This window comes from Dipodomys merriami, unplaced genomic scaffold (assembly GCF_024711535.1).
Source record: "Dipodomys merriami isolate MVZ:Mamm:240054 unplaced genomic scaffold, mDipMer1.0.p SCAF_10, whole genome shotgun sequence".
NCBI classification, from domain to species: domain Eukaryota; kingdom Metazoa; phylum Chordata; class Mammalia; order Rodentia; family Heteromyidae; genus Dipodomys; species Dipodomys merriami.
The window spans coordinates 7,549,753-7,571,614 of record NW_027202271.1 but is presented as its reverse complement, the minus strand read 5'-3'; the positions used below and the strand labels follow the sequence as shown (position 1 = coordinate 7,571,614).

Genomic DNA, 21,862 nt, shown 5'->3' with positions numbered 1-21,862 from the left:
CTATCACTTGAGCCAAGGCTTCACTTTTGGCCTTTTGCTAGTTAATTGGAGACAAAACTCTCATGGAGTTTTCTGCCTGAGCTGGCTTTGAACTGTGAATTTTCAGATCCTGAGTAGCTAGGATTTCAGTCCTGAACCACTGGCACCCGACTCAATTTTTTTTTTTTACTAGAAATATTTTTAGGTTAAAGATTATATATATATATATATATATATATATATATATATATATGTATAATTTTTTTGTCAGTGTGGGGCTTGAACTCTGAACCTGAGCACTGTTCTGAGCTGTTCAGTTCAAGGTAACTGCTCTACCACTTGAGCCACAGCGCCACTTCCAGCTTTCTGGTTGTTAACTGGAGATAAAAGCATCTCATGGACTTTACTGCCCAGTCTGGCTTTGAACCACCATTCTCAGATCTCAGCCTCCTGAGATTACAGGCATGGACCACCATCGCTTGGCTTGAAGATTATATTTTGTATTCCTATTTTACCCATCACTGTATACAAAATAAAATTTTAGCTAATAGGAGATAGTCATACATATCTGAAATGGGAGGCAGTATAGTAGAGTGAATAATACTCAGCAATTCCATCTTCGTTTTGTATCTAGCTCTAGGGAGGGAGGATACAAATGATTTTGGCTTCTCAGCTTTAGTTATTAATCCTTAAATTGTGTGTAATAAAGCTGTGCACCTGTGGCTCGTGACTATAATCCTAGCTACACAAGAGGCTGAGTGACATCTGAAGATAAAGGTTCAAAGCCAGCCCAGGCAGGAAAATTTGTGAGACTCTTATCTCCAACTAACCACTAAAAAGCTGGAAGTGGAGCTGGGGTTCAAGCAGTAGAGTGCTGCCCTTGAGCATAAAAGCTCAGGGGCAGTGTCCAGGCCCTGAATTCAAGCCTCAGAACTGGCGCGTGTGCGCGCGCACACACACACAGACACACAGACACACACACAGACACACACACACACACACACACACACACACACACACACACACACACACACACAAGAATAGCCTAGCCTATGGGTTGAAATGGTTAACACATGCCACCCATTTGGCACAGTAGTAACCTGCAGTACAAATACATTAAATGATCCTTCCTGTTTAGGTTTGGATTTTCATCCCCTCAACTGAGAGTCTGTGTCAGCAGACGGATTTGCCCTCTGCATAGCTTGATCAGGTATACTGAGAGTAGTAGCTAGCACATCGTAGGCATTAAATATCTACAGAATGACTGAATCAATAAATTTCCAGTGTTTGCAGAACATAATTTGCTCAGTCTGCCTTAAAATAAGTCAGTGGTAAAATGTTTTCATTATTGCCACAGTGAACAAGATTTTATTTCTGCCATTGTTATTAAAAGGCTGGCTTAAAAGGATCTAAAAAGTACATATTTATCTTTTCTATGTGCCATACCTTTAGTTCTCCTGGCAGTTTTTCTCATTTGGTGTCAAAAAAGAAAATATGTCTTGGGGAAATTTTTCTATCAATATTGTGTAGTAATAAAAGAAAGCTGAATGAAATACACTAGGGTCTGACAAGAGGAAAAAAATACAACCTAGCATCTTGGTAGTATGATTAATTTTTTAACACAAATTTGTTCATTTAGAGTGTGTCCACATTCGTCTTCTATCACTCCACTCGAATAATGAGTTTCAAAGATGAAAATAATTATTTCCCTGAGAATATAATTTTCTGCAGGGTCTCTATTAGTTTTACAAAAGTATGAGGCATTGTTTGCTTAAAATTGTCATCAATTCCTCCAATTGAATGGTCATTTAAAATCTTCCCTCTCCTCCACTTTCCTCTTCTCCTCTCCTTTCTCCTCCCCACCATTCACTCTTTTGGAATGTGGACATATATACTCAGGAATAACTAAAATCAATTTAGCAATTACTGCTTATTGTTTCCATTTCAGTGTTTACATTTGCTTCTCTTCCTCCTAGTGTGGTGGTGCACAGTTTTCTTGGCACTGTGGCATCTAAAGGCATCTGTCTGCTTATTCTTTGTGAAAGCCTTTAGTTAGAATGTCACATGGAGACGACAACAACTGGAAATATCGTTCTCCACCCCTGTGAACACAAAAAATTAATCATCTCAGAGAAGCTGCATTCAGCTTGACACCATGCACAATGCAAATCTGGCACAAAGTCTGTCTTTACATTTATTTGCAAATGTGTACAAATATGCTTCCTATAAAATAATCCCCCTGTTTCATGATAAGGAAAGAATTACGTCTGTGGTCAAAGGGTGGTTGTGGGGGGGACCGTTAATCTGATTTAGCACAGCATGTGAAAAATTAATTGAAAGTCAGAACTCCATAGTGTTTATTATGAAGTAATTTCACACCAGCTCAGGATTAGCATGGCATTAGGTAACAATAGGTCATCACTATGTTAATTGAAAGATAGCATGCTTTGTAAAGGAGAGAGAAAGAAGGGGAGGGGAGAGAAAGAGGTTGAAAGATTGATTTAGAGACACAATGTGTGACACCGGAGTTGGTGGTAATTTGGTACAAGGTATATTGAAAAGACAGGATCTGGTTGAAGATCACCTTTTACAAACTCAAGTAGCTCTCCTTGGGTGGCCTACACAAGTATTCTGGTGACACAGACCTCTGAAATACTCTTGAGATGCCTGTAGTTTGAATTATGGTCACTGTGCCATTCAGAGTTATCCATCTTCCCACTGAGGATGCTGCCATGCACGCTGGTGCTGGTGCTGAATCATCAGATGAAAGGAAATGAAATCCCAGGCTCTCAGCCAAGTGCTTCACGTCCTCATCTTCTTGTGATACAGCTAGACTCTCAGAGAATCTGAACTCTCACCTGGCAGTATTCACAAAACAGGCATTAGTGGTCAAGTGAGGGAAAGTCTTTCTTTCACCAACCTCAGGGTTAATGAAGCCAATAGCCATCGACAAGTGCCAGAAAATAACTTGTCATTCTGCTATCATCCTGAATGAGCAGTTAGGTCAGCCTCGTCCTCCAGTGGACGCAGCCTCCACTAAACTACACATCTATTTCTATAACAAGGGACGCTCCTGCGCTCTGGCATCCTCCTGCCAGCTAGCAGGTCGTGCCACAAGCACGCATTACACGAAGATGTATTGCTCAAGAGAACTCGCCTGTTACTAAATGCAAAATACTAAATAGGTTACTATTTTGGTGATGTTTGTGTGTATGTATGTGCATGTGTGCTGATACTAGGGATTGAACTCAGGGCCTAGTCATATCTTTCTCACTCAAGATTGATATTCTAACACTGGAGCCACAGTGCCACTTTTCTGGTGGTGGCTAATTTCTGCCTGGGCTGGCTTCAAACTTCAGTTCTTAGATCTCAGCCCCCTGAGTAACTAGGATCACAGGTGCGAGCCATCAGTGCTTTGCCTGTTGATGATTTAATATGCATTTTCCGAAGATCAAGGGCACAAAAAAAGTAGACTAATACAGCACATGTTATCAGACTCAGAGCTTGATTGAAATGGGATTTACAGAAATGGGTTGAGAGGAAGGGTGGCTATGCAGGGTGGGTGAGTGATTCATGTGGAAGTCAGGTGCATGCGTGGGGGTGGTGGCTGGAGCAACAGGAGAGAAGTGACTTTTACTTGTAAAGAAATCACCGGGTAGGATGTTGCAGCTCTCCACGGTCGATGCTGATGAGCATGACCTTTCAGCCTTACACTTCTGGAGGAAAATTGGCAACCTAGCCTGACACTAGCTGTTGCACTATGTTAATTTTGACCCAACTCTGCCACAAATACCAACCGTGATCTCCAAGACATTTTCACTAAGAAATAAAATCTTTCTAGACATGGCTTTCAGCACTTAGTAACCTGACAATCTCACCAGTGAAGCTCAAAATGAAAACATAAACTCTAAGCTCCTTCCTGCCCACCCTCAAAAAACAGAACCCCTCCAATCTAAGGACAGTCTCCAATATAAGAGACATGGGCATGCCATGGAAGTTGTTAACTGTAGGCCAGGGCTCGTGGCACAGCCCTCTCTCCTCCTTTCCCTCAGGAAGCTTGGTCCTAAGCAGCGTGTGATGGGAGGTCAGCTGGAAGTTATATGGAAAAAATTGAGCCATGAATTCAGAGAGTAGGGGATGAGTTTGGAATCTTCCATCAAGGAGCGAGGTGATTTTTGTTTTTGTCAAGAAAGGGCAGAAACAGGAAAGTCAGCCTTCCCAGCAGTATTCTGTGATGCAAGGTCAGCAGTCATTTATTCCAGGGCTGACCTCATGGGGCACAAGCTCCAGTGCCTACGTAAGGTCAGCCACACACATGAAAAGAATGACACAGTGCTGTGTGTGCTTCTCAGAGCCTAGGGAGCAGGAATCCAGGCAGAGGCTACTCAGCCCCCGCTGACGGTTGCTACGTTGAGATCTGAGCCCCCTGTGTCTGTGTCTGTTGATTTCCAGAGAGGACACAGAAGCAAATACTTTTATGCAAAATCTCCCAATTGCTACATGTGAACAACTAGTGTAAATGGGTGACCTGTTGTGTAGACTCACCCAGATCTGTGCATGAGCAAGGTACAATCCTTTTTTCTTTTTTTTTCTTTTTTTGGTAGGTGTGTGTACCCATATTGGGCCTTGCTTTTTAGTTGGATGTAATTTCACATGTCAATTCTTGATTTGGTTTCCCAAGTTTTGGGAGTCCAGTGTGCAAAGCATTGCCTATCCTAGCAAGGTGAAGGTCCCCGTATTTTCTTATAATTGTTTCAGAATTATAAGACTTACATTAAGGATCCAGTTTTAATTGACCGGGCAGATTTCGGTCTTTGGCCTGTGAATATCTTGTTTGCCAAGTACCATTTGTTGAGGTGATCCTTTTTAGAGAATTAGTTGTCTATGGATATATGAGTTCATTTATAGGTTTTCTATTATGTTTCAGTGATCTTGTGTTACTTTATCTTATGTCTGTTTCTTGTGACACAATCATACTCATGTTATTATGGTTCTGTAGTATATTCAAAAATAACGACTTGTACTCATTATCTTGCCCATGTAATTGTAACCCCTCTGTACAGTATTTTCACAATAATAATTTTTTAAAAACTCACGAAAAAATAAGGTAACACCTCTAACTTTCCTTTCTTGTTCAAGATGGTTAGAGTTCTTTTGTGTTTCCATATAAATTTTAAGATTGCTTTTTCTAGTTCTATGAGAAATGTCTTGGGTATTAGGGATTGCACTGAAATTATTTGTATTTTTGAATAACGCTCTATTTTCTAATGAGCATGAACATACGATATCTAGTATTATATACATTTTCTTTATCAATGTTATACACATTTCATCATAGAGATCTTTCACTTAAGTTTATTTGATAAGTATTTTTGAAGCTATTGTGAAAGGCATTGCTTTTGTGATTTCTTAAAAAGTTATTATTGGTATATGGGAATGGTTCTCTTCTTTGTATGTTTATTTTTGAATTTTACTTCACTGAATCCATTTATTAGTTATAGTAGTCTTTGAGTGGTGTCTTTAGACTTAGATATATAATCGTATCATCTGGAAACAGGAAAAATTTGACTCCTTCCTTTTATATCTTATTATTTGTAGCTATTTTTTCTTACTCTACTTAAAGATTTATCAGTTTTATCTCTTCAAAGATAAAACTTATTCAAACTCATTTTGTTGGTCTTCTATATTCTTTATTAGTCTATTTCATTTATTTTTGTACTTAGTCTGTATTTATTCCTTCTACAAATTTGGGGTTTTATTCTTGCCTTTCTAGGTCCTTTTATATACTAGGTTACTTATTTGAAACTTTTCTACTTTTAAAAAATGTAGGTACTTGCTACTATGAACTCTCTTTAGTACTAGTTATTGTGTTTCCTGTGGGGTTTGGTGTATTGTGTTTCCCTTTTCTTTTGTCACTGGAAGTTTTCAATTACCTTTCTAACTTCCTCAATGACTTATTGTTCATTAAAAAAAAGTGTTGTGCAGTCTCTATGTGTTTGTGTAATTTTTAAAATGTCTCCTATCATTGACTTATAGTTTCATTCATTGTGATTAAAAGAAAAAGATCAGACTATGATTTTTTCTGTGTCCTTCCTTCCTTCCTTCCTTCCTTCCTTCCTTCCTTCCTTCCTTCCTTCCTTCCTTCCTTCCTTCCTTCCTTCCTTCCTTCCTTCCTTCCTTCCTTCCTTCCTTCCTTCCTTCCTTCCTTCCTTCCTTCCTTCCTTCCTTCCTTCCTTCCTTCCTTCCTTCCTTCCCCTCTCTATTTCATCAGATCAGGATTAATCGGAAAACTTAGTCCATTTACCTTCCATGCTATTATAGAAAGTTAGGGATTTAATGCCTTTCATTTTTTTTTTCCTCCAATTTTCAGTATTCTTTGTCTTTTTCTTCTCTTGTGGTTAGATGGATTGTTATATTCATTTATTTTCTGTTTCTCTTTTGTGTATATGCTCTTCTAGTGGGATTTTACTTTTCACATATTATATCGGCAATTATTGACTCTTCCTTAAGCTTTTTTGTTGTTGTTGTTGTTGTTGTTGGTCATGGGGCTTGAACTCTGGGCCTGGACACTATCCCTCAGCTCTTCAGCTCAAGGCTAGTGCTCTACCACTTGAACAACAGCTCCACTTCTGGTTTTCTGGTGGTTTATGGAGATTAATGTTTCAAGGCCTTTTCTGCCTGGGCTCCCTTTGAACTGCAATCCTCAGATCTCAGCCTCATGAGTAGCTAGGATTACAGGCGCGAGCCACCTGCGCCTGGCTCTTAAACATGTTTTATAAAGCTAATCATGAATTTCTTCAGTTTTTGCTTGTCTCAGATAATCTTTATTTTTCTTTCTGAAGGATTGTCTTTCTGAGTGCTGTAACCTGATGAGGCAGTATTTCCTTAAGGAGCTGGAATGCATCCTTCCATTTCTTTCTGGCCTGCTGAGAAGTATGCTGCTTGTCTAATGGGGTTGCCTTTGGATGTGACTTGGTACTTTCTCTGGCAGAATTTAAAACTCTTCCTTTGTTTCATACTTTTCACAATCTGAATATAATATGTAGTGGTGAGGACCCTATTGTTCATGTCTGTTTGGGCTCTCTAAGCCTCCTGTTCCCTGATAGCCATGTTTTTCCCAGTATTAGGAAAGTTTTCTGTTTTTTTTTTTTTTACTGAATATATTTCTAAGACTTAATCCTTTATATTCTTGTCTTTGGATTTCCAGTGATGTGTATATTTTATTATTTAATGGTACCCTGAAGAACTCAAATGTTCTTTTCTGTCTTGTTTTTAGTTTGTTTTATTTTTTTCCTCTCTGTATTATTTAAAAAGTCCTGTTGTCTTCCTTCCATCTCTAATATTCTTTCTTCTGCTTGAGTTTATCTATTATTTAGATTTTCAATTAAAATTTTAAGAATTTTTTTTCTCAGTACTGTAGTTTGAACTTACACTTGTTAGGCCAGTTCTTTACCACTAAAACAGGCCAACTTACTGAATTTCTTTTTTTTTCTTTTTTTCATTTTTGTCTTTTTTTATTGTAAAAAATACCATATAGAGGGGCTACAATTACATGGGCAAGGTAATGAGTGCATTTCTTATCAAGCATTGTTGTCTCCTCCTTTGTTTCCCCTTCCCATCCCTTCCCATTTCTCCCCCCCCCACCCCCGCCAAAGTTGAAAAGTTCATTTTCCACATAACATCTTATACATCTCATTGTTGCAATGGGTCCACCTATATCCCTATTTAAACAATTTGTTTTTTTCCCTTCCCCTCCACAAATTATACCAACACCAAATACAGTGAAAACAGGGGTTATACTGTGGGGGAGGGACATACAAAGCAACAAAGAAATCATCTTACAAATATGTTAGAAACAATAGCAAGAAAGAAAAAACATTTGAGTCCTTATCTTGGGGTTCATTTCACTTAACATCAACTTATTTGACCATTTCTGCTTGTTTCAGACATATACTAGTTATTATATTAAGTGAAGTAAGCCAGGCCCAAAGAAACATAGGTCCCATGGTTTCCCTTATTTTGAATTTCTTATTTGATTTATTGAGCTTTTTATTCTCAAAGTTTCTGTCTGGTACTTTTTCATAATACCCATCTTTTTGTATAATATCTCTTCTACATTCTTCATTGTTTTGCTAATTTCATTTAACTGTTTATCTTTACCCTTTTGGATCTCAGTTGGAAATCATTTTTTTGAAGTTTTCAAGAGGAGTTTGTTCATATTCATTTCTTGGGCCTCTTGTTCTAAGGAGTTGTGAACTTCTGAGTATTACATTACCTTTCATCTTCATATTTCCTCCTCTGTGTATATCTGATGGGATGGGTATCTGCTATCCAAATACTAACCAGACCTGACCCTGCTGAGTTTATGAGACCCGAGAATATCAGGTATTTTCAGGGTTGTATGGCAATCAAATTGGATTGTATATCTCTACCAGTTGTGGTATGCCCTTTCTAATAAGCAGTTTTCTTCTTCTATAGTTGCATCTTGGGCAAAAATTCATTAGGCAGTGTTAGCTTAATTTTAGCATGGTATTGTACTGTATTCAAGCTGTTAGCGAGTTTAAGCACAGAGTTGGAGTTAATTCTTCTATTTGACACAATAGTTGAGGCTGGCCTGGCATGTACTGCATAGCTTCTATACAGTTCTATACGAATCTGGCCATCAGGTGATTGGAACTTCTCAGACACTGATGATAGAGGAGCTGTTACTTTTATGGCAGCCCCAGTGTGACAAGGGGCTTGGATCACTTGTTCTATGGCCAGACCATGGTTCCTGCTTCAAGGAGAGGGGAGGGCAGGAATCCCAGCATACCCTCTGTGGCATTTGAACCCAATCCTTAGTAGTGTATGACCAGGCAAGGAGTGAGGGGGGTCAGTGGTGTCTGTACAAAGTGGTGAAAGAAGTTTTGATATTCCTGTGAGCTGCTACTACCTGAGAATGGGCGCTAGGGATTCCTGGCCTCATGCATCCTAGGACTGGGCAATGCTTGGGAAAATTCTCCCTGTGCCATACTCTTGGCTAGAGCACTATTGGAAAGTGAGCTGGAGTGTGTTGTAGCTGTTTCCAGGCAGTATTTCCATAGGTCCAGCCTTAGCTGAATATGTCTGGGGTTAGGGTGATATCTGAGACTTTCTCCTCATGACTAATTCAGGGACAGCATGATAGTAGAATGAAGACAGCATCTGGCAGTTTGTGTGTGTGGCTCTTTAGGAGAGGGAGTTGATGTAGCTGGCTTCTCCAAGGCTACTGTGTGTGTGTATATGTCTGGTTCTTGAGGATTGTGAAACTTTCTAGTGGCTGCGATTTCCAGCATCTATGCTGATCATGTTTGTTGGGACTCTTCCTCTTCTTATTCTTGTGGAAGAGACTCTCTTCCTCTGTCATAAAGCTGAGGTGCCAGGTGCTGGGATATTTTGTTCCTTGCAGCATGCTGCCTCAATTTTCTGAATATTCCAAGGCTTTTGTTGTTCTCCTGTTGATTTCTACTTCAAAATGCAGCTATTCATCTATTGCTTTGGATCTTTGTGGAGGAGCAGGTGTGTTTCTCTTCAGTCATCTTTTATTATTACTTTTTTTTTTTTTTTGCCAGTACAGCACTTGATCTCAGGGCCTAAGCTCTGTCACTTGGCTATATTGCTTAATGTTAGCACTCTGCCACTCAAAGCCAGCTTTTTTCTGGTTAATTCGAGATAAAAGTCTCAAAAATTTGTCTGCCTGGGCTGGCTTTGACTCAGAATCCTCAGATCTTAGTAGTTAAGAATACAGGTGTGAGCCACTGGTACCCAGCTTATTACTATTTTAACCCTGAGGTTAAAATAAGGTGACTCTCATTCTCTTTCCCTATCTTTGTCTCTGTGTGTGTTTAATTAGTGACTCAGTTCTCACAGAAAAAGTAAAATATGGAAATTTGAAATTTTTGAATAAGAAAGTATACTCTCAAATGCCAGTGTTGTGACTTTGTTTTTTCTTTAAGATAAAGACCAAATAAATGTTCTTTGGTAGTAGGAAATCTTTATCACTGAGACTTATTTTTTCTATTTTTTATTTGTTTTAATTTGAATATGGAATTTGAACATAGGATCTAACAATTGGTAGGCAAGTACTTTATCTCCTACTTGAGCCATGCTCCCACTCATTCAGCTTTAGGGCTTTGCACCTTTTTCCAGGGACAGACTTAGACTATGATACACCTATTTACTTCTCTTTCATATAACTAGGATTCTGGGATATGAACCACCATAACCAGCTTGTTTATCTTGCTAATGCTTTGCCTAGACTACCTTTGAACCACAGTCTTCCCAAACTCCCTCTCATGAGTAGCTGCTATTTAGGAACTTGAAACTGGGTTTATTCATGAATTTTTATTGATTCTGCACAATCTAAAATTGTATGCAAAATGGTGTATGTGAATGAACACCATACACTTCTTTTTGGGAGAGAGAAAGAGAAAGAATGTATTCTTTTCATTGGCCCCAAAAGGAACCTCAGAAGATTAGTAGCCTTGGAGTCTGGAGAAAGATGGCAGAGGAGAAGCTGGGTACTAAACAAGATCTCACATAGAGCTTGTTTTAGTGTTCCAGTGAAAAGTCCAAGGCTAGAGAATCACACCAAGTGTGCCATCATAGTATAGAAAGTTTGGCCAGAGAGGAAAAATTCAGGCAGCTTAAGGAGACAGATTCGAATACTCTCTGGTTTCTTCAATGACAGCAGCAGCTGCTGCTTTTGCAGCCACCATATCAACAGAGAGAGTCCAGGACAAGGGCCTCAGAGGCAGTGTGTGAGTGGATTCTACTCACAGACAGCAAGAACTGACAAGGAGTGGAAATCTTCATCCTGCTGACCACAGACAGTCATAGACCATGGATAGCCTGGAAACCAAGGGAAAGGTGTGACTGCCACACAAGACATCCTCATTCCTTTTCATGGAGCAGTGGTGGGGAGGTAGCCCCACACCACCAGTGGAGAAGAACTCCATCTTTGATACTGACAAAGACCAGGCCAGAGCAGCTAGCCCTTAACTCAGGCCTTGGAAGAAGACAATAGGAGCCATTCAACAGGTCAAAGGAACCTGACCTGTGTGGCTCAGCTCCACCTCTGGGGAAAGTTGCCCTTCCCAGGCAGAGGAACCTCCACCCATGGAGGAGTTACTTTCTTTACTGGGTAAACAGGGCCAGGGGCTGCTCCATTGGAAAAGAAAAAGAAAAACAATTGGAAACTCAGTAAACAAAAATCCTGAGAATGGCTCCAGGCTGGGCTGTGTGAGTGTCTCAGGAGCTAGTCCCTCAGGGAAAGCTACTGATTACTGATAGGCCTCAACCCTACCCACAACCAAGCCCCATCACAGCAATTCCAAGCTAGAGGAAACAGCCATCTCTCCCTGTCTTGTGATACTCAAAGCATATCACCCTCCCACTGAACTAGCTAGCCTGGGAAGAGGGTCATAAAGTCCCTGGTATGGCTTTTTTCTGCCTGCTCAAACAAACTGATTTAAGAAACCAATGAAGCCACAGGAAAACCAGACACCACAAGAAAAGCAGATACTCCACCAAGAGACTATTTACAGACACAGGGGAGACCAAAAAAAAAAAATCAAAGAACTCTTGTTTCTACCTAATTTTTTAATTTTTTTAAAATTGTTTTTTATTTTTAGATTTTTAAAAATAATTTTTAATTCTTTTCCCTTTTGGTACTTTTTGTTATTTTTGCTTTAATTAGTTGCTGCTCTGTTCATCCCCAGATATGTATCCATCTTCGATATTAGACCTTATCCTTCATTGTGTGCATACTAAATTCAGATATCGATTACTCAATTCACAAACTCTCAGCTTTAACTCCTTTAATTGTAGTATTATTTCTTTATGCTTATATAATTTTTAAGTGTTTCATTTTAATTTTTTTTATTTTTCCTTTTTCCTTTTTCTTTATCTCTCCTCTCCTTTCTTTCTATCCTTTACCTCTCTCTGAATTTAGGTCTTGGTTATATTCCCTCTATCCCTTTCCCTCTCCACATTCCTCTAATCTTATTTTCTGCTCACAATTCTCCCTAAACCTATTTATTTCTGGTCCGCTGACTCCTTCTTTGATTTTCGTAGTCCACTGATCCCTAGTTGTTTGTTGTTGAACTAGATTGTGTCTGTTGAGCTAGATTGTACATGTACTCATTTTGACTGCATCAATCCGTTCAACTACAGGACTCTGGTTGATGCTTGCCTCAAAATAGTGTTCTAATGCAGAATTGGTTTTGCTTTCATACCCAAATTGGCAAACAAGCCAGAGAAACACAAGGAAAATGGCAAGTCCAGGTATCTTAGCTCCCGTTCATAATAATCAGGCAATGGAGCAGTTAGAGAATAATCCAGAGGAGAGTTCTCACAATGCTCTACAAATACACTGGTAAACATGCTGAATGAAAAGATTGAAAGCCTGCAAAGGATGCTGTGTGAGCATGATAGGGAAATCCATGAGCATGATGAGGCTAACCAAAGATTAATACAGGAATTTTGTGAGCGTGAGGAGGCTAATCCATGGAGTCCACAAAGGGAATGATGAATGAAGCCCAAAGGAAGAAAAGGTCCAATGAAACTATAACCAATCATCTAAAGGATTTGAGAATGAACATTGAAAACCAAATTAAGGAGGTAAAGAAGTCCATACAAGATCTAAAACAAAGTTCCAAAAAAGAATTTGAAGCCATCAGATCTGACCAATTAGAAGGAAAGGAAATAAAAAACAAAGTAGAAAGTCTTGACAGTAGGTTAGACCATGCAGAAGATTGAATCTCTGGGATTGAAGATAGCCCATACATTATGGAGAAAGGACAAGTATTCAAGACAAATCCAACAAATATGATAAAGCTATTCCACATTTAGAAGATACCATCAGAATGCCTAATTTAAGGTTGATAGGTGAAAAGGAGGGCCTGGAGACAGAAGTTAAAGGCCTAGGAAATTAATTTAACAGGATCCTAACAGAGAACTTCCCAAACATGCAAAACGATAGGCCTGTTCAGATACAAGAAGCCTTTAGAATCCCAAATAGAACAGACCATAACAGGACATCCCTCCATCACATTGTAATCCACGCACAATCAATAGAGACCAAGGAAAGGATCCTTAAAGCTGTCAAGGAGAAAATATCAATCACCTATAAAGAGAAAATAATCAGAATAACTTCACATTTCTCAGCAGAGAGAGTAAAAGCCAGAAGAGCCTGGAATGAAGTATGCCACACTATAAAGACAAACAACTATCAACTAAGAATACTGTACCCACCTTTATTCTCCTTCATAATGGAAGGACAAATAAAAACCTTCCACAGCAAAGAAAAATTGAAACAATATTTCTCCATCAAACCAGCCCAACAAAAGATATTTAAAGGGGACGGGAAGGTGGATCAATGGTAGAGTGCTTGCCTTGCATGCATGAGACCCTGGGTTTGATTTCTCAGCACCACATAAGCAGAAAGAGTTGTAAGTGGTGCTGTGGCTCAAGTGGTATAAGCACTAGCCTTGAGCTGAAAAGCTGAGGGACAGCACCCAGGCCAAGGGTTCTGGCCCCATGACCGACTTAAAAAAAAAAAAAGATACTAAAAAATGTTCTACGCATAGAAAACCAACAAGATCACAATAAAGGCAGTGAAATAGCCCCCCAAAAAGAGAATCCAAGAATCATAGGAAGCCCCCAGAAAGGTGGATAACATGGCAGGAACTACCAAAAACTTGTTAGTCCTACCTCTCAATGGAGTTAACTCTCCAGTTAAGCGACATAGATTGTCTAGTTGGATCAAAAAGCAAGATCCTTTTATCTTCTGCCTTCAAGAGACACACCTTGCCCACAAAAACAAATATATTCTGTAAGTGAAAGGCTGGGAATAAAATCTACCAAGCAAACTGCACCCATATTGCAACACTAATATCAGATAAAATAGACTTCAAATTAAAATTAGTGAGAAGACCCATGGTTTCCCTTATTTGCAATATCTAGTATATGTCTGAGTCAAGGACTGAGAGGGTGGAGGGGAGAATGGGAAGGGATGGGAAGGGGAAACAAAGAGGGAGGCTACAATGCTTGATAGGAAATGTACTCATTATCTTGCCCATGTAATTGTAACCCCTCTGTACAGTATTTTCACAAATAAATAAATAAATAAATAAATAAAATTAGTGAGAAGAGATAAAGAAGATCATTACATACTAATTAAAGGATCTCTCCTTCAGGAGGATATTGCAATTCTAAGTATCCACCAAATAACGGAGCACTCAAATTTATCCAAGAAATACTACTCTCCCTAAATCTCACATAGATCCAAAGACATTAATTGTTAGGGATTTTAACACACCACTTTCCCCGCTGGGATAGATCAACCCGCCAAAACCTCAACAGAGAAACTTCAGATCTAAACAACTTCATAGATAAACTAGACTTAACAGACATCCACCAAATATTTCACCCAGCAGCATCAGAATACATGTTCTTCTCAATAGCACATGGAACATTCTCCAAAATAGATCACATTTTAGGTCACAAATTTGTCCAAACTCAGAAACATTAAAATTATGTCCTGCATTCTCTCAGACCACAGGGAATAAAATTAGAACTCAACACCAAAAGCCACCATAGAAAGTCCTGTAACAGATGGAGGCTGACCAACATACTGTTGAACCACCAGTGAGTCATGGAAGAGATTAGAAAGGAAATTCAAATGATATTTATGATATTCATGAAATTTAACAAAAATGAACACACAAATGACCAGATCCTCTGCACACAGCAAAGGCAGCACTCAGAGGCAAGTTTGTAGTTCTGAGTTCCCACCTCAACAAATTGGAGAGATCTGAAACCAACAATTTAACGAGGCACCAATAGATGGAAACAAATAGTTAAAATTAAATCATAATTAAATGAATTAGAGTCCAAACAACCATAGAAAGAATCAACAAAAGAGTTGGTTCTTTGAAAAAAATTAACAAAATTGACAGATCCTAAGCAAATCTTATTAGAAAAAGAAGAGAACACATCCAAATAAACTCAGAGATGAGAATGGAAACAAACAACCAAGATTCAGAACATTATACAGGAATACTTGTCAAACCTTTATGCTAATAAGTTTGAGAATCTGGAAGAAATGGACGAATTTCTATCAAATATTGACATGCTCAAACCAAACCAAGATGATTTAAACCAACTTAACAGACCCAGGTCAAGCACTGAAATAGAAATAGCAGTAAGAGACCTCCCACCCACGAAAAGCCCAGGACCAGATGGATTTACAGCTGAATTCTACAAGGCCTTCAAAGCAGAGCTCACACCAATACTCCTCCAACTCTTCATGAAATTGAAAGTGAAAGTTCACTGCCAAACTCTTTCTATGAAGCCATCATAACCCTCAACAACAGATGCTGGAGGGGATGTGACCAAAAGGGAACCCTACTGAACTGTTGGCGGGAATGTAAACTTGTTCAATCACTTTGGAAAGCAGTATGGAGGTACCTCAAAAGACTCCACATAGAGCTCCCTTAGGACCCAGCAATCCCACTTTGGGGCATTTACCCAAATAATGACAAACAAATCTATATAAAAGGTACCAGCACAACTATGTTTATCACAGCATTATTTACCATAGCTAAGATATGCAACCATGCCCCTCAGTAGATGGATGGATGAAGAAAATGTGGAGGGGCTGGGAAGATGGCTCAGTGGTAGAACCCTTGTCTTGCATGCTTGAGGCCCTGGGTTCGATTCCTCAGCACCACATAAGCATAAAAGAAAAAAGCTGGAAGTGGCGCTGTGGCTCAAGTGGTTGGTAGAGCGCTAGCCTTGAGCTGAAGAGCTGAGGGACAGCACCCAGGCCCAGAGTTCAGGCCCCATGACTGGACCCCCCCACCCCCAGAAAAAGAAAATGTGGAATACACACACACACACACACACACACACACACACACACACACACACACACACACACACACACACACACACACACACACACACACACACACACACACACGAACACAATGGAATTCTATGCCTCCATCAGAAAAAATGACATTGCCCCATTTGTTAGAAAATGGAAAGACTTGGAAAAAATTATATTAAGTAAGCCAGGCCCAAAGAAACATAGGCCCATGGTTTCTCTTATTTGCAATAACTAGGACAAGCAAAAAACATCAAAAGCTATGTACATATGACCATATAAGATGATGCTAAATGAAATAAACCCCAAGATAGGGACACAAAAAGTTTTATCTTTCTTACTGTTGTTTTTAATGCACTTATAATGTACTGCATGGTTTTTTTTGTTTGTTTCTTTTGTATGTTCTTCCCCTGTGGGATAACCCTGGTTTTTTTAAAATTTAATTTAATTTTTTTTTTGTGAACATACTGTACAGAGGGGTTACAATTACATGGGCAGGATAATGCGTACATTTTTTTTTAAATTTGTTTTTGGGTCCGGTCGTGGGGCCTGAACTCTGGGCCTGGGTGCTGTCCCTCAGCTCTTCAGCTCAAAGCTAGCGCTCTACCACTTGAGCCATAGTGGCACTTCCAGCCTTTTCTTTTTGCTTATGTGGTGCTGAGGAATCGAACCCAGGGCCTCATGCATGCAAGGCAAGCACTCTACCACTGAGCCACCTTCCCAGCCCAATGCGTACATTTCTTATCAAGCATTGCAGCCTCCTCCTTTGTTTACCCTTCACATCCCTTCCCATCCTCCCCCCTCACCCCCAATCCTTTCCCCTCCCCCCCCACACCAACATTGTAAAGGTCGTTTTCGACATGACAACTTGTACTTCTCATTGTTGCAACAGGTCCACCTGTATCCTTAAACAACTGGTTTTTCCCCATCTCCACAAGTTATACTGACATCAAATATAGTGAAAGCAGGGGTTATACTGTGGGGGAGGGACATACAAAGCAACAAAGAGATAATCTTATAAATGCGTTAGAAACAAATGCATGAAAGAAAAAAGCATTAAAATGCATATCTAAGGGTTCATTTTCCTAACATCACATTATCTGACCTTTTCCACTTGATTCATACATATACTAGATATTGCAAATAAGGGAAACCATGGGACCTATGTTTCTTTGGGCCTGGCCCACTTCACTTAATATAATTTTTCCAAGTTTTTCCATTTCCTAACAAATGGGGCAATGTCATTCTTTCTGATGGAGGCATAGAATTCCATTGTGTATATATACCACATTTTCTTGATCCATTCATCTACTGAGGGGCATCTGGGTTAGTTCCATATCTTAGCTATGGTAAATAATGCTGCAATGAACATAGTTGTGCTGGTATAACCCTGGTTTTCACTGTATCTTGTATATACATTTTTCTGATTTGGGGAGGCAAAGGAAAATAACACAATTCTGAAATAAGGATACAGGCTGACCCATTGTAACAATGAGATGTACAAAACACTGTTGAAAAAGAACTTTACAGCTTTGGTGGGCAGGGGGAGGGAGAAGTTGGGGAGGTGGAGAGGGAAAGTATGGTAGGGGAAAAATAAAGAAGGAGCTAACAATTTAGCTCGATAGGAAATGTACTCATTACCTTACTCATGCAACTGTAACCCTTTTGTACAGTACCTTTACAATAAAAAATATATATATTTAAAAAGGATTAGTAGCCTCCAGTGCTGTGTATCATGCCAGTAATGTTTTGAGTATTTGTGCTCTAGAACCAAATATGCATTTTTGTCAGTTTCAAGTTTTGTCAGTTTCATAGTTAGGTATAGATAGTAGGGTCTATTACACCTACAACACAACATTTAGAAACATACATGTGGGTGTGCTTGGTCATGAGGACAGTCACAGTTATGCAGGTTAGTTTTTTAAGAGTTCATAATGTAGGACTTAATAAAAATGATACTTTTTTAGGTAATAAACTACATGGGCATTTGTTGACATTTTAAGCAACTACAGTCTAAGCCACTTCTTTCAGATTCTGAACATGTATGAAATTAATGGATGTATTTTCCTGGTGATACTGCATTGCATAGGAGAAGTATTGGATAAGGGTCAGGTCTGAATTGGACCAATTCAGGATAATATTAAGGCAATTGTTTCCCAAATTAAGTATCTTCAAAACACAAACCTTTTGGAGGCTTGTAAAATCATTCAAGGCCTCAAATTCTCCTGCAATCTTTTACAAAAAAGTGTTTTACTTAGAATTAAAAACAAAAATGCCTGAGGAAATAAAAAGTGCGAACTGGTCTAGAACCAAGAGGGAAAATTAACACTGGCTCAGTTAATAGTAGAGTTAGACTTCAAGAAATTTTAGAAATTATATGTAACACAAAGAATTTGAGGAGAACAAAACTATTTCCTGCTAGGCTCAAAGGGTATTCTAGAAGTAAAAACACCCCAAATGAAAATGTCAGTGAGCATATATTAACTGCAAACAAGAATTCTAGTACTGATCAGCGGAAAATATCCTGTCTGGAGAACAGAGAGAATACATTACAAAATTCAAGGGATAACAATAGAGAAATATAGAGGGGTGTGTGTGTGTGTGTGTGTGTGTGTGTGTGTGTGTGTGTGTGTGTGTGTGTGTGTGTGTGTGTGTGTGTGTGTGATGAGTATACATGAGGAAAAGAAGGGATAAAAATATAAATGAGAATGAGAGAAAAGAAGTATTTAATATTTAAAGGAATGATGTCATAAAATTTTTCCAAATGAGCTGAGGCTAGTCATACATGACTAATCCCATCCCTCAGGAGTTTGAGGCAGAAGGAGTGAGTTCCAGACCAGCTGGGATTCAGTCTCCAAAAAGGCTGGAGGTGGTTGAACCTTTGCCTAGCACAGTTCAGTCCTTTTTGGTGGGCATGTTAGGGGTTTCACTACTTTCTTTTGAAATTTAACTAGAAATCATACTCCAAAGTAGACCAGATATCTAGCCATGACAGTTCTGAGGTAGACTATTAAATCATTCAGATCCAATAGTTTAACTGTGTTTAAACTTAATCATTTTGTATCTGGCATTCTTGGCTCATGGGCATATTATTTCATTGGCGTTGGGATCAGTGAAAGTGTTTTTTGCTTATTAATCTAAAGTTCACTATCACATGTCTACAGAGGAAAGAGGGGAATAGATAGATTGATTTCTCACCTGCTCACTTGTAAGTAACCAAGGAGTTTCCTTATTCTAAAATCCTGTGACTAATTTTATATCATGAATAAGAAATGGCATTGCTGGGCTGGGAAGGTGGCTCAGTGGTAGAGTGCTTGCCTTGCATGCATGAAGCCCTGGGTTCTATTCCTCAGCACCACATAAGCAGAAAACACCAGAAGTGGTGCTGTGGCTCAAATGGTAGAGCACTAGCCTTGAACTGAAGAGCTGAGGGACAGCGCCCAGGCCCAGAGTTCAGGCCCCACGACTGGCAAAAAAGAAAAGAAAAAGAAATGGCATTGCTGAAAACGAAAAGTAAAATAAATGGCATTGCTGAGAATGTGTGATTCTGACTCATTCTATTTGCCAATTCAAACTATTAATCCTACCAAGAGCTAATATTTGAGCTTTTCTCCTTTTATGATTGTGCTTTTACTAGGTTTTTTTTAAAGCAGTTTGTAATCACTTAAAATTGTAAAGCTCTAGTATAGCAATAAGTTTAGAAATCAGATAGCATTTTTTAACACAGCAAATTTTTTTCATGTAGGACTTAGATGCCATTGCAACTAGAATATTTCAGATGACATGACTGTTGTTTTCTGTTTGTCTCCTTCAAAAAATCCTAGAAAGGCCTACCAGAAATGCAGAATGTTGAGCTGGTTTGAGCATCTCTGAGCTGAATTCTTTTCCAGGATAATGAAATTTCCTGTGAAGCATTTGGTGCTCTGGGATTCAAAAAGGTTATCAGCCAAGCATTTATAATAAAAGTCCTCCTGGCTTTTCCCTCGCATGTACTGGGAAGATGGGGGAGCTATCAGTTTGACATTTCTGTCAGAACTGGTATTTGAACCACTGGATGATTCTGACAAATGCCACTGCTGTCATTGGCTCAGTTTTAATTATACCTGACTGATGCCTTCAATGGCAGTAAGAAAACTTAATTAGTTGGGAGTCCACAGCATGAGCTGGCTGGAGGATTCCCAAACAGTTTTTCGGTGGGAAAAGGGACCACGTTAAAGCATACCAGCCTTGGCAGAGATTCAAAAGAGTTTTTAAACTACTTTTGAGAGCCTGTTACATTTATATATACATTTCTTGAGGAATTCAATAATAGAGAACAGTAGGTGAAATTAACGATACAAAAGGTAAATAAAATGCCTAATCTTCCACGAAGACTGACACAGAAAATACATACACACACAAACACAAAACATTAAGATCATTTTCCTTGTTTTCTTCAGCAGAATATAAATGTTTCTCAAACTGCAAGTATGTGTATGTAGGCCTATGTATATATGTATATGTATGTGCATGCATATTAATGTACTGGTACTCAGGCTTGAACTCAGAGTCTGGTACTCACTGTTCCTTAGCTTTTTTGCTGAAGGCCGGTCCTCTACCACTTGAGCTACCACTCCACTTCTAGTTTGTTGTTGGTTAATTGGCAATGAGAATCTTGGACTTTCATCCCCTGGCTAGCTTTGAACCACAGTCCACAGATCTCAGCCTCCTGAGTAGCTAGGATTACAGGTGTGACCACTAGCACCGGTCAATTTTAATGTCTTGAACACATTTTATATTTCTAGTGTTTGCTTTCTAGGTCTGAATTATATTTCTTTTTTACTTTGTGTTTTCACAAAGTAAAAATTATGATGTCAAATTATTAATGTGCTGTAATTAAATGTTCACATCTCTCATCTACTGGTTGGGAAAAAGTTTCCTTGTCTTAAATCTTTTAGGTCCAGTACTTTTTTTATCCAACATTACTGTAAGGGATTTTATTTGTAGTTACTGCAACTCGCTATGCAATCCAGGCCTTCTTCACCCTACTTTTCCAATCTTGTGTGGATTTGGGGAGTCATTGTCTTCATTCATGTAAGCATCATTGTGCAGAAAGAGTTGTGCTGCATATTGACTTTTGTCAAACATAAAGGATGATATTGCACTTCATTTATAAATAAAATATGACAATGCCTGACAAGACTGACAGAACTTTCATCTTGATGACTCAGCCAGCACTCGGGATCTCCTGTTCGGTTCTTGTCAGCTGTCTGGTTTCATTCTGCTGCTGCTGCCATAGCTGCCTGTAAATCCTGTGACACCTCTGGAACAGAACATTATTGGATACTGATTGACTACTTGGGTAAAATAATAGCCCAAGGTGGGATTTTGCATCTAAAGGAAGGCCTGGCACTTTGGGGCTTTGTAAATCTCAAGCGGGGGTAGGGTGTGTGTGTGGGGGGGTGGATCCTGTGAGAATAGCTGTAGATTTCTTACTTTCATGAATACTAACATGTTACCACTTGGCCCGAGTTAACCTATGACTCCCTGAAATCATTCATTGGTCTTAGAACAAGATCCAAGTGTAGCAGCTTCCATACTCTTGGCAACTTTGAGGAACAAATTTTCAATTTAGTTGTTGGGCAAGAAATATTGGTTGTCACAGTAAGACCAAAGGAGGATATTCTTAGGAGAGGATCACAAAGACTTGATAGCTATGTGCCATATGATCATATAAAATTATCAAAATGAACTCCAATGAATGGAAAAAAGAGGTCTTTTGTTATTTTGCTTTTTGTTTTGTGGTTTTTCTTTTTCTTTCTTTGGCACTGGTTTTGATTTCTCTACCTTTTGTATGTGAGTTTATCTGTTTTGGGGAGGGTAAATAGAAGCACCAAAGACAAAGGGAAAGCAAATACAGCAGTGATAGTAGAAACTATGTTGAAAACCAACTATACAACTTGTATATGGGAGTGGGTTGAGAGGGAAAAACTA

The 21,862-nt window shown here is 39.0% G+C and overlaps 1 long non-coding RNA gene across 1 annotated transcript in view; it reads left to right on the top strand.

Moving 5' to 3' along the window:
- LOC138836286 (uncharacterized) overlaps window positions 1-21,862 on the top strand; it is a 445,512-nt gene that overhangs the window by 384,158 nt on the left and 39,492 nt on the right. The gene's annotated exons all lie outside the window — the stretch shown is intronic.